General features: G+C 30.1%; 1 protein-coding gene across 1 annotated transcript in view; it reads right to left on the reverse strand.

The window, feature by feature from the left end:
- The window catches only part of LOC122270708 (basic phospholipase A2-like), a 30,825-nt gene extending 18,635 nt beyond the window's left edge, over positions 1-12,190 (reverse strand). Inside the window, exon 1 of the mRNA XM_043049177.3 lies at positions 11,952-12,190. The gene's annotated coding sequence lies outside the window, so the exon portion shown is untranslated. The remainder of the gene's footprint in view (positions 1-11,951) is intronic.
- Between the last annotated feature and the right edge of the window lie 489 nt (positions 12,191-12,679).

Consider the following 12,679-nt stretch of genomic DNA (forward strand, 5'->3'; position numbering starts at 1 on the left):
GTTGTGTGGAATGTTTAGGGCGGAAGCCAAATTGCTCATCGATAATAATGTGGTTATCATCGCAGAAGTCTCTCATTCTGCACAAGATGATGTCCTCAGCAATTTTGCTCAGAGAGGAGAGTAAACTGATTGGTCGATAGCTGTCTGGTTTTGTTGGGTCTTTTCCTGGCTCATGACAACCATGATAGTAACGCATATTAATATATAAGCTTAATTTTCGTAAGAATAGTGGTGATCAAAATCATTTAAAAATTAAATTTATAAAAGAAAAAATAGTATATATTTACTACCACTTTAAATATGAAAATAAAATCTCCCGCAAAATCCGGGAGAGTTGGCAGGTATGTATTAAGGTAGACAAAGTTACGATATTTAGCAGAAACAAGAAAGTTACGTTTTGAGCTATTTTGTTTCTGCAAAATTAATCCTAGTAATGAACTTGTGGTACAACTTTTTCTTTTTTTGAAAAGTGACTGCGGAAAAGAAAAATGCTCAATAGTGCATCCTAGAAGAAAGAAGGCCTCAGTACGAATCAATTTAGTTGTCCAACATAACGAACATTAACTGGACAGTGGAGATAATTACGTTAGATGTCACAACGTTCGGACCACTAAAAGATCGAATTTCGAGGTAATCCGTGCAGAGGCCGTTTCTCCCAGTAGAGGTGTTGCTCAAATGTTACAATTGAGTGCAAAGGATTATATATTTGTTTAAATACATATATCTGTAAGTAGTGTTAGTTAAAATTTTTCTAATTTTCCTTTATTAGAATATTAAAACGTATCCCTTACTACCATTGAAAAAAATAATTCTAAAATTTCATTAATTTCTTAGAAGTAGGAGAATATAATAAATTTAGACAAGTGTCTACATTCGCCTTCAGGGAATTTACGAAGTGTAATTTCAATCAAATCTTCAATTTTGATTTAAATGAAGAAAAAACCAAATTTAGTCCAGCCAATTTAGTCCAAATTTAGTCCTTTTTTCAAAATGACGGAGTATTATCTAAATACTTCAACCCCTCGAATTAACTTACTCAACACGTCAAGATGAACTGTTTCACTCAGTACCGTAGAAACTCATCGGGAGGGGGGGGGGAGTAGTGACGCAGGGATTCGAGATATTTGTTGATTTTCATCAATTCTAGTTAATTTGCACAAATATAAATATTGTAAATAGTCTTTCCCTTATCCCATTTTGTTTTATTTTATTCGTATTTCTCAACATAGTGTTTTTTTCATTATTTCAACAAACTTATAACTGATTTATCGTTTAATTTGGGTAAGGTAAGCCCTTCTTACCCCCCCCTCTTCCCTCATTATTTTTAAATCAAATCAGACGATGGAGCAGATGCCCTTCGAGCTAGATTCTAAGGCTAGATTAGGGCTAGATTCTCCGAACACAATCGGAGAATATCAGCATGAATCGATTCATCTAAATTAATACGACAAATTATTTTCCTATTCAATGATAAAGAAAATGCTAGACATTTACTCTCTTTGTGAGATAGATAAGAGCCACGGAAAGAAAACTAAGAAGAAACAGAAGAATGATTGTAGCAATTAGCTTCACGTCTTAACTTTCACGTCAATTTCAAACATTCATATTATTCAAATATTTAAGCGCGGGTTAAATTTTTGAATGGTTTCATCAATGTTTTGGTGTTCTTAGTTTTTGTAATTTAAATATAAATTATACCTAACGCGAATTAAACATGAAGTATAAATTCTCAAATATAATGATTATACGATAAATAAATTTTAATGCAAAATAGTTTTAATATTCATTAATTTTAATATAGATGAAATTTTTATATAAAATTAATATAAATAAATTTCAATACAAATTAATTTTAATAAAGCACTACTTATTTTAATATGACAGTAAAGTATCTTTACCGTTGGTTTACGAGTTGCACATATTATAAGTTGATGAGTATATTATGTGCATAATATTTTGTTTTGGAAAAGTGAAAACAAAAATAAATTCATATTTAATAAAAAAAATACATTCATGCTTACAATTGCAAAGATACATTAACATAACATTAGATACATAACATACATTACATAACATACATTACATAACATACATTACATAACATACATTACATAACATACATTACATAACATACATTACATAACATACATTACATAACATACATTACATAACATACATTACATAACATACATTACATAACATACATTACATAACATACATTACATAACATACATTACATAACATACATTACATAACATACATTTCATAACATACGTTACATAACATACGTTACATAACATACATTTCATTAACATTACGTAACAAGAACATTATAGACCCGAAAATCCAATAACTCAAATTTAGAAAATCTCGACTAAATGTGTTTCAAACTAACTTTAATGAAGTTAGATATAAATATTACTTAATATAATTAATTTTTATTTAATTTTCATTTTGTTACGTAACATACAATTATCCATAAAATTTTTCTACGTTCTTCGTCCTTGCGATGAGTTTTAGTGATAAAAATTACAATACCTATACTCAAAACCATATAATATCTATACTCATGGAAAAGCTAATATTTTTTGCAGTTCCGACTACGTTCCTAGTGTTTTCTCTATGTAGCTTTTCAAAATCACTTATTTTGAAAAATTTTTAAAATTAGAAACAATGTATATTAATTGTAGGAGATAGGGGGGTTCATATTTAATGTGTTTCAATTTTCTCAAATTCAAAACAAATTTTTACAAATTCAAAAAAAAAAAAACTACTAACAACTAATTTAAACATATTTAGTATTTTTTATACACATTTTGAATGATGCGTAGACTAATTTGGATGCATAGGATTTAATAATATTTTTTTAAAATTTATTTTTGTTCACACTTGTCCCGTGATATGGGGTTTCTCTTAAACTTACTTATTATTTAATCTTTTGTTGTTTACAAAGGAGTGAGTAAAATCAAAATGGAATTCATTTTAGTCTAAAAAGATTGTTGCAAGTAAATAATCTTAATTTTTTTTTTACAATAATTAATATTAAACTCCAACCCCTTTCTCCTCTTTTAGCTAGAAATGTTTCTTGAATATATATTAAGTTGTGGAAATATTCAAGATTTGGTAAAGAGTTTATTTACAATGATTTGGCCACCATGCCACGAAATTTATCAAAGATGCCAACTGCTCCAATTTCCGCAAAATATTTTTAAAAAAAAAACGGTAGAGAACCGTAAACTAAAATTTGCAGGCTTTCGGCTAATTTTGTTAACTTTTTAATAGGCTCAACACAGCATAACAATAACTCACGATTTACGATGATTACAGGATCCTGCCTCGGTTTCGGAAATGAACTGATCTGAACTGTATGAAATATTTGAGGTAGCTTGAGGCCCTTCTCCCATTCAACTTTAACTTGAACTTCGTAGTGTTTCGATGAGGTGGTGGAATGCAAATGAAGTTAAGGAGTATTCGTGTGGATCATTAAATTCTGAATGTGCAGTTATATGGAGTTGGGTATTAAAACCATAATGTAAAAAATATGTGTACAATTTGAGCTAAGCAAGTATGGCGAGGTTACGTATATGCCATTGATGTCGGGAATGTGATGCATCACTGCAGTAATATGCTGTTATTGGTCTGAAGTTCTTGTTTTCAGTTAGATTTGCATATATGAATATTTCATTGAAATTTGCTGCAGAGCAATGGATGGTTTTCTCATAGAATTTGCTATTTAATTTTGCTATATATTTGTCTACTGCATCTATTTTGAGGTCGTGGCATATATAAGGATGGGGCGGATAAATAGATCAATCTTTTATGTGCCATGTTTGATTTATTAAGTAGTACCTGGAGTTTACTGCATGCTGCTTAACTGGTTATGCTTTTGATGTGATCTTTCCAATTGAATTTGCTATTGATGAGATCATTCCAACTGAATTTGCTACTGAGGATGAGCCCAAGATATTTGTCTTTATCAACCATTGGTATTGTTTCATTGAATAGAATTAACTCGTTTTGATTCGATGGAAATGAAAAAGTGGCGTTTCACAGATACCATTGAATCATTTAGAAATAGTGGTAGCTAAAATCCCTATATATCGAATTTACAAGCCAAGAATCACATACTAAACACCACCATTAGAAAATATTTATTCTCAGTCCGGAGCAAGTTGGCATCTTTGTGTGCATATACAATTAAAACAAATATATAAGGCCTGGTGATAAGATGGCAGTAAAATTCTTAAGAGATAATATTATTTTTTTAAAAAAAGAAAGCATTTGCTTATCTTTATTTGTTACATCAGCATTATGTACGGAATTAATAACTTCCGCCTTTGTATTAGGGTTCTTGCAGTCCGATCATTTTATAAATTTGTAATCATTACTTTGCGTAATTTTGCATAGAAAATAATATGATTTCTAAAACCTTTAATAAATATATTAATTCATAACATAATAACTCTTATTAATCAAAACTATGAATAAAAATAGTTTTCAGTTGAAATTAAAAAAAATAATTAGAAAGCTACTTTTTCACAAACTTCTTTGTTCTCAAATTTGTTCCCTAACTATGTCACTTTATATGAAAATGCAACAGTGTTGCCAACCAGCCAAAATTTACAGAGAAATTTGGAAAGATAAATAACAGAAATATTCTATTTGTCTGCTCCAGCCCCATGTCCACACTATACTCTTCTCCCCTACTTAATTCACAAGCTAGCACAATTATAAACAATCCTTTACTTACATTCATTCCGATTCAATTGAAGCTACACTTTTTATAGGTTTCTTATATAGATGTGGTGTATATTGATAGGTAGCTTAAGAACCTAAGCTTCTTATTGACAATCTAGCACAATTATAAATAATACTTACATTCATTTAGATTTAATGGAAGCTACACTTTTTATTGGTTTCTTATATAGATGTGGTGTGAACGTGTAGGTATCTTAAGAACCTTAACTACAATTACTATACGTAGCATAACTAGATATTGTAAAAAGAATACAAATGTTGTATTATGATTCAGTAGTTCTTGGTTCTGAAAAGTATGCAAATCAAAATGAGCAAAAAATGCTTGGGATTTGTGATAAAATTCTGAAATAACAAGAAGGAAAATTTTCCCACAAAAATTCTCCCATGCACCGATACACACAGGAAGAAATATTAATATTCATTATATTTTTCGCTTCTGTTGCATTTCAAATTATTCCTATTTGAAGCTAAAGCATTCTTTGCGTTGACTTTCCATGGTAAACTGAAAACAAATATGCTATAAAAAGTTGCTAATTTTAATCTCTTTTAATAAAATTTTGAATTCTGTCAGTCACCACTGTTCGCAGTCTTAGTCGCTCGTGGCGACCCTGGTTAGTTACCACTGCAGCTTAGTGCATTGACTTTCGATTTAACCCTTTCGCGCCGAGTGTCACAAATACGTGCCAGCATAAAACCGTATCAACCAGGGTAAAAAGATAAAACTGGTAATCAAAGTAATTCTTTAGCAGTTTATTTGTGGGCGGAGTTATAATAGTTTAAATTAATTAATTCACCATTACTTTGTTCAAATTAAAACTATTTAGTTATACATTGAATTAACATTGATTATATATATGATTAAACAAACAATAATTAAAGTAAAAGCAAAGTAAGTCTGTCGAATTAAAAACGACTACATTTAAGTTACCGTTTTTTATTTAAATAAATCCTGATCCTGATTTTGTACGAATGCTTTTCTGAATCACCCGTTCCCAAGGGGTTAAATATAAATATGCATATCATCGATATAATGAAGAAGATATAATTATCTTGTTTTTACAAAATAAATACTAATAATGAAACAAGTGTGGTACCACTTTTTCTTTATTAGAAAATAGACACACACAGCTTAATGTGAGCTATTTCGGAACTATACATATCATACTATAAACAACAACGCTATAAGTTTAAGTTTGCCAAGAGAATATTAATATTTACCTTTTTTTTTTAAATGAAAAGTAATAAAATAAATGGGCTGCCAATTTTCTCCGCTTATTGGGAAAATTTCTTCCGGCGGTAGTAAAATTTATGTTTTAATGTCTTTGTATTGTTATTTTCTACACCACTGCATGTAAATGATTGAAAAGTTTATATAAAATGCCAGTTTAATTTTTATTTTCAAACCCAAAAATAAAACGAATAACACAAAACTTTTTTATCATTCTCAACTCCATCTCTTTCGTGTTAAGTGTTTTATGAAGTTAGCAAAATTATCAAAAATTCTGAAAGCTTTTGATGTTTTTATTGTCTACCACTCCATAAATTATTTTGCAAAAACCATAGTAGACGGCAGCCCAGTAAATAAACAAATAAAGCAGTAAAAAAAATCTAAAAAGTATGATTGAAATTCGAAAATGAATAATGTTTTATTTTTATTACAATATACAAAAATTCGAGAAAAATTTATTACTCACCATAATATTGTGAGCTAACCAAGCACAAAAAATTAGTTATTATGGAAAATTTGAAAAAAAGTTTCTTACAGCGCATTACACATTCCCACAGCCTTCACAAACGTTCGAATTTTTGAGAGTTACTTCCGAAATAAAACATAACCTTGAAATGACAGGGGGTGGGAGGAGAAATTTTCTCAACCGTTTCCAATGCGGAAGAGGGCTTTTAAACAAAGTGGTATAATTCGACTTCGGTACAATAGGAATTTCATGCTATTCGTAAGAATAAAATGAGCTACTGAAAAGGTTTTCAGAAAAAAAAATGAACTCTTTAGAATAACTAAGGTGTTGAGAGATTCTTTTAGTCAACAATCGAGTAGAAATATCGAGCAAAATTGAAGACTCTGTAGAATGCACCGAATAAATAATAAGCGAATGACGAATAAATAAACAAAAGATGCAGCGAATAACTAAAATGTACCGATACAGAACACCTGATTAGTAGTAAATTGCCGGTTCGAACAGGTATAGAACTGGTAAAGATCATGGAAAGTACGCCCTCAGCAAAGAATATATAGGGGTTATATTCTTTCCCCTATATATTCTTTGCCCTCAGTTTGTCAGTCATATTTTCATTTCTTTCTCGAATTCTCCATCGACTTCCAAAGAGATCATATTCTTTTAACTGTCTTGAATAGTCTGGTGTGGTTTCCAAGAACTGTGAGGACTACTTGCAAATTATAGCATAAATGCGGGTCTGAATGACACCATGAAGCAAAAATATATAGGTGCTCTTTATGAGACCAATATGCATGAGAGGGTAAAAAAGGTAATGTTTGCTTGTACATTATTTCTATCTACCTAATTAAAAGGTATTTACCTCAAATATTTAATTACTATCCTCTCGTATCATCTTTTTGATTTTGAATAATATTCCTAATTTAAGTAGAAAGCGATATTTTTTCATATGTAAAGTAGCCTTATGCTTTGACCTTAATTATTTATCATTTAAACATACTTAAATCAGTATCTAAACTTTTTACCTTTATTACAATTATTAACCCTTTCATGAGCAGTGGGATAAAAACGGTCCCACTTATTTTTGATAATATAAACTATTAATTAAGTGTAAAAATAAAGCAAATCGGTTCGTTGCTGGTTTGCACACGATGACCACAATTTTCTTCGCGTTTCCTGATTTAATTTTCTTATTTAATTTTCTGCAAAGCATATCCAAAGGGTTAAAAAGTTGCGTTTACTTTTATTATAAGCTTCGTGTAAAATTATATCCAGTCTATATACGGAATTTAAACAATAAACAGACGAAACTCTCGTCACAACCAACTTAATATTACAGTTCAAAATCGGGAAATAATTCTGAAATATCAGATGGGTCTTAATATAGTAATAATTAAAACAAATATATAGCATTTATTGACCTTTAACCTATTTTTTTCGCACGACGAGTAAATGTAACATATTAAATGCATGTAAAAATAGATAAAGTGGTACAACAATAAACAATCCTGATAAAACTAATTAAACACCTTAACATGCAAGGAGGAACTAATATTAGGATGTCTAGATTTTTTAATATTGGTCCTAGAATGGTCTATAAATGGCTTATATTGGCTTAAAAATGAACATAAAATATCGGGTGAATCTGACAATACCATATAGGACCGATATCGGAAAATAACAGCCTTTTTTTTTAACCCTTATTGAGCCAAGATTCATGAATATTGGTCCAATAAGGTGAGGGCCCACGTTATTTTGATGATAGGGCACTTAAAACTAAGTGAATTAGCACTTTAATTTTAAAGTTCATTCTAATTGTTTTATCAAAGATCAAAATACAGTTATCTGTGTTATAAACATTTTATGGTGAACACGAATGAAAGAATATCACCTGAATAAATTTCAAGAATGAAATAGCTGAGTTACCAGTTCTAGTCTTGGGAACACTGGCCTTTAGTACGTTAAAAGGAATAATTTTTTTAATTTACAAGTAACTTTGTGTTTAACATAAATAAACAAAAAATGATTGTCGTAATCGTGGGGATTTGAAGTAAAGCGAACAGGGTACAGAAACTTCTAGCATAAAATATTTATAATGTGTGCTTTTATTAACAGGGCTGCTGAATACTAAGCTTCTTGCAAAATTTCTTTCATTCAGTGGCAAAACAAGCTGACAGAATATTTGGTAATTTTGCGAACATTTTGAAAGCTTCTCTACGGGAGAGCTGGAAAAAGCGTTGTTTCTTATGAAATGTTGTGATGTTTCTTCTTCATTTACTTGGAGGGACGAATAAAATAACTGTAAATCAAACTTACAAAACGAAGAATTATATATTAAAGCATAAACTTAGTTACAAATAGAATAAATTCTCCCCAAAAGCGTAGAAGGATGGCAGACCTCAATTAATGGGAATCAGAAAAGGAATCTAAATGGAATTATTAGTAGAAACAGGTTAAACTTCTGAATGTTAGAAAAATTGCATTTTTTACCATGTGTCTGAAAATAGAACTGAAACTGTTTTTATCTATTTCTGAATAAGTTTTTATTTAGAACGTGTAAACTGAGCTTTAATTTTTCTTAAGGGGCAGAGGGAGTTTCTCTTGCATTTAATATAGGAAAAGCGAAATTTCCTTAAACCAAAGCATAACAAATATTCATGAAAAATTTGACATTAATTTTTTTTTTTCTGTTCAAATTTTTGTTGTAAAATATTACCCACTGTTCGACGCGTTTTAAAAAAAAAACTTAAATCTATGAAAAAGTATTCTATTCATGCATTATTCTGTGTACTCAGAAAAATCAAGCTGTGTTTTGTTAACAATCCCAAAGATTGGAAATACGTTGCGCAGACAACTTAAAAAGTGATCTGATAGGCTCATCAGCTAAACGTTATAAAGAGACGTATAACGCCAAGAAGAAGAAGAAGAAAAAAAAAAGAAGCAGCTAAGAAACATCTTCGAAATATAGTTTTCTATTCCGTTTATTTTTTACTGTTTTATTAAGGGACAGAATTAAAAATAGAAATGTGAACTGGGCTAAAAAAAAATTATGAAGAATGCCTAAGAACAAATATTTCCAGAAGTAACATATGTCAATAAGAGAACCAAGCTCGGTTTTCTTCCCCAATTATTTTAATCAGCGTTCAGTTTTCAGTTAATCGTTTTGAAAAGTTGCAGGCTTATCGTGTACTTTTTGATAAAAGTTTTCATAATAACAACTATTTTTACTAAATGAATCTGCATTTGTTTGTTATATAATCCTTTAATAAGATTATAAACTAGTTTTATAATGGATGCTACATAGTAATTGAAGGTTAATTATCGTATAAAGAATGTTCAAAAGTTAGGTCAAGGTTCATGTTAATCAATTTGATGTGTTTCTTACCAAAGAGAATTTGCATTTGAGGACACTTAACTAAATTAAATCGGATTATGAATTTCTCTGAAAATCCGACACTCATTTTTTTAAAGAAAAATTCAACGCGTTTATATTTATGTATCTAGCTTTTATCTGCTCTTCGAGCTCTATGCTCACCTGCACCTCATTAGAAAATTTATAACAGCTTTTTTCTTTACTCTAAATATTTGTTGTAGTTGAAAGTCTGAAAAGTTTTCACACAATACTAATCACACTTCCATAATATATAAAGTGAAAAACGCAATAAGGGACAGATAAGAATATAATCTATCTTGTTAAATCACTTGCCTACCACACTAAAAAATTCCTTAAATGGTTACAAATATTGTCTACTAAATGTCTAAAAAAAATTGTCTATTAAATGGCTACATGTTAAAAAAAAAATTAAAAAAAAATTATTTTTCTTTATTTACCACTTTTTTAAAGAAATGAATTTTTGAACTGTATTAACAATGAAATTTCTACACAAGGGTGGGGTTTCCTGATATGCTTCTCATTGCGTAAAGACCGCCTACATCATGCGGCAACTCAACGGCCCGACTTCCGAGTGGATTTATGGCAATGTTTTCACACTCATAGCGTGGAGTAACACTTGAAATATAATGATTAATAATAATACATACATGTAAAAAATATGGAACTATCTGGCAAGGAGAGGCTGACGGGAAATCCTTTCTTATCATTTTGGATTAAGACCCAATTTCTTGTAATTAAACAGACATTTGCTAAGTGTTTTTTAAAGCTCTTTTGAATAGAGAAATTATTCAAAAAAACATTTAGTTTAAATACACACATATTGTTTCACACTTGAGGCAGAACAAAGCTACAATTTTTAACCCTTTTTCGGAACAGCAAATTTCAAGTGAAGATTTTAGTCAAGCAACGAATTAGCTACTGCAACCTTCGACAATATTGTCTAGAAATTGGAGGTGATAAACGTTTAAAAGCAATTAGTTTTACATTTCTAGTGGTTTGTAACATTTGTAGAATTACTGTTGTCAGAGAGACTGGGGCACGATTTTCCAATCCAGATGCCTTTAGCAACCCGCTCTGATGTTTGAAATTTTCTTCAAAAAAGAACTTGATTCTTGATTTCTTTCCAGTTCAGGTTACAAATTTTAAAAGAAAAAGAAGCTTACCTTATAACTGCGATCCTTATAGCTAACAGGAAAATCTCCCCCCCCCCCAAAAAAAAAGAGCGGCTCTTCAAAGACAACTAAATTGTAAATTAGCGGTTGAGCCAGTGTAACCACTGGCCACACTACCCCGGAAAGGGTTAACCGTATACAATGTATACGGTTATATGTATGTATACAATGTATAATACATCATCTCGCCATAAAGAATTATCTGGGCTTTAGAGCGAACAAAACGTGGCGAGATATTTTTTCTTAAATGAAATCAACAAAATCAAGAAATCTAAAATGTTGTATATTTTGATGAGTCTAGATAATACAATGATAGAGTGATTTTTCCAATTAAAATGCTAGATTACGAATGCTCTCCATTTTCATAAAACTGAGGCTTTTCTTCATGTAGGATTTTCAGATTAGGCATGCAAGGCACCGAATAAGATAAGGTAAAAATGAAAATTAACTAAACTTAGTCTAACAGTCATGAATAACTATAGTAAGATGAAAGAATATCAATTATGAAATACGCATATTATTTATTAAAAAAAGTTATTTCTTGTGACGAAACGACAGAGTTTTCGAAAGACATATGTATTATCACCTGCTCATCATGTAAAAGTTGACTTATTCGTGCATTCTTATTGGGCAATTAAATCACATGGTATGATTCAGTTTTCTCACAAGATGATGTGGATTTCTTTATTGCCGTCAGTGTGAAATGAATAAAATTATTACAAAATATTTGAAATTTCTTTTTACAAATTGCCATTTTAATTTATTAAGAGTAAATAACTTATATTTACTTTTACTATAAGCTACGTCTATATAAAATGCTTGTATAAGAAACTTCATTTGAAAAACATGGAGGGCACTCTTAGGAAAATATCCAAGCATTCACCACACCTAAAGAAACTACTATGGGTACAAACCATAAGACAGATAACCACTTACGCTTCACCAGAGCACCATGCACAATACCATATCACTTGCTAAATAAATTTGACATCTTACAGAATAAGATATTACGATCAATTGCAGATGCTCCATACTACGTTAAGAATCACACTTTAAGAGCGGATATAAATCTTTTAAAACTCTCTCAACATATTGCCTCCTTGAATGCCTATTTCTTTAGTGAAACAGAAAAATGAGACAAGGCAAAGTTTAATAATATTCTTTTTCTTATCTAGAAGTTGTGGGGGAGAAGAGGAGACTGGCCTTGCACCTGTACAGCCATTGCTTTCTTCCATATTAATTTTTGTGCTGTCCATATATTAGACCAAGGGTGGCGAACCTTTATACACCAACGTGCCAATTTTTCTAAAAAATTGTTTAATGAGGTCATAGACGTGCCTTCAAATAATTTTGACTTCGTGATTATTGAGAAAATAATAATACTAAATACTATTAACTCACAACTCTTTATTTACATTGAAAAAAAAATACATTTTGCCATGTCTTCAAATAACTTAAAGTAACATCAGTGTGATTTCTGTTGGTGCAGATTAGATGACAAATAACTTATATTAAGTTGTAAGATGATAGTTTAAGCAGGATTGTTATTTTTTTTTGCTAGTTATTTATTTTTAGCTCGTTTTTTATGGTTATTAATTGTGATTTAGCATAATTTGTTAATTTTTTTATTATAACTGTTTATTATTTTGTTTGTTATTGTGAAT

This window comes from Parasteatoda tepidariorum, chromosome 3 (assembly GCF_982258835.1).
Source record: "Parasteatoda tepidariorum strain Cologne lab strain chromosome 3, Ptep-v5.0, whole genome shotgun sequence".
Classification (NCBI taxonomy): Eukaryota; Metazoa; Arthropoda; class Arachnida; order Araneae; family Theridiidae; genus Parasteatoda; species Parasteatoda tepidariorum.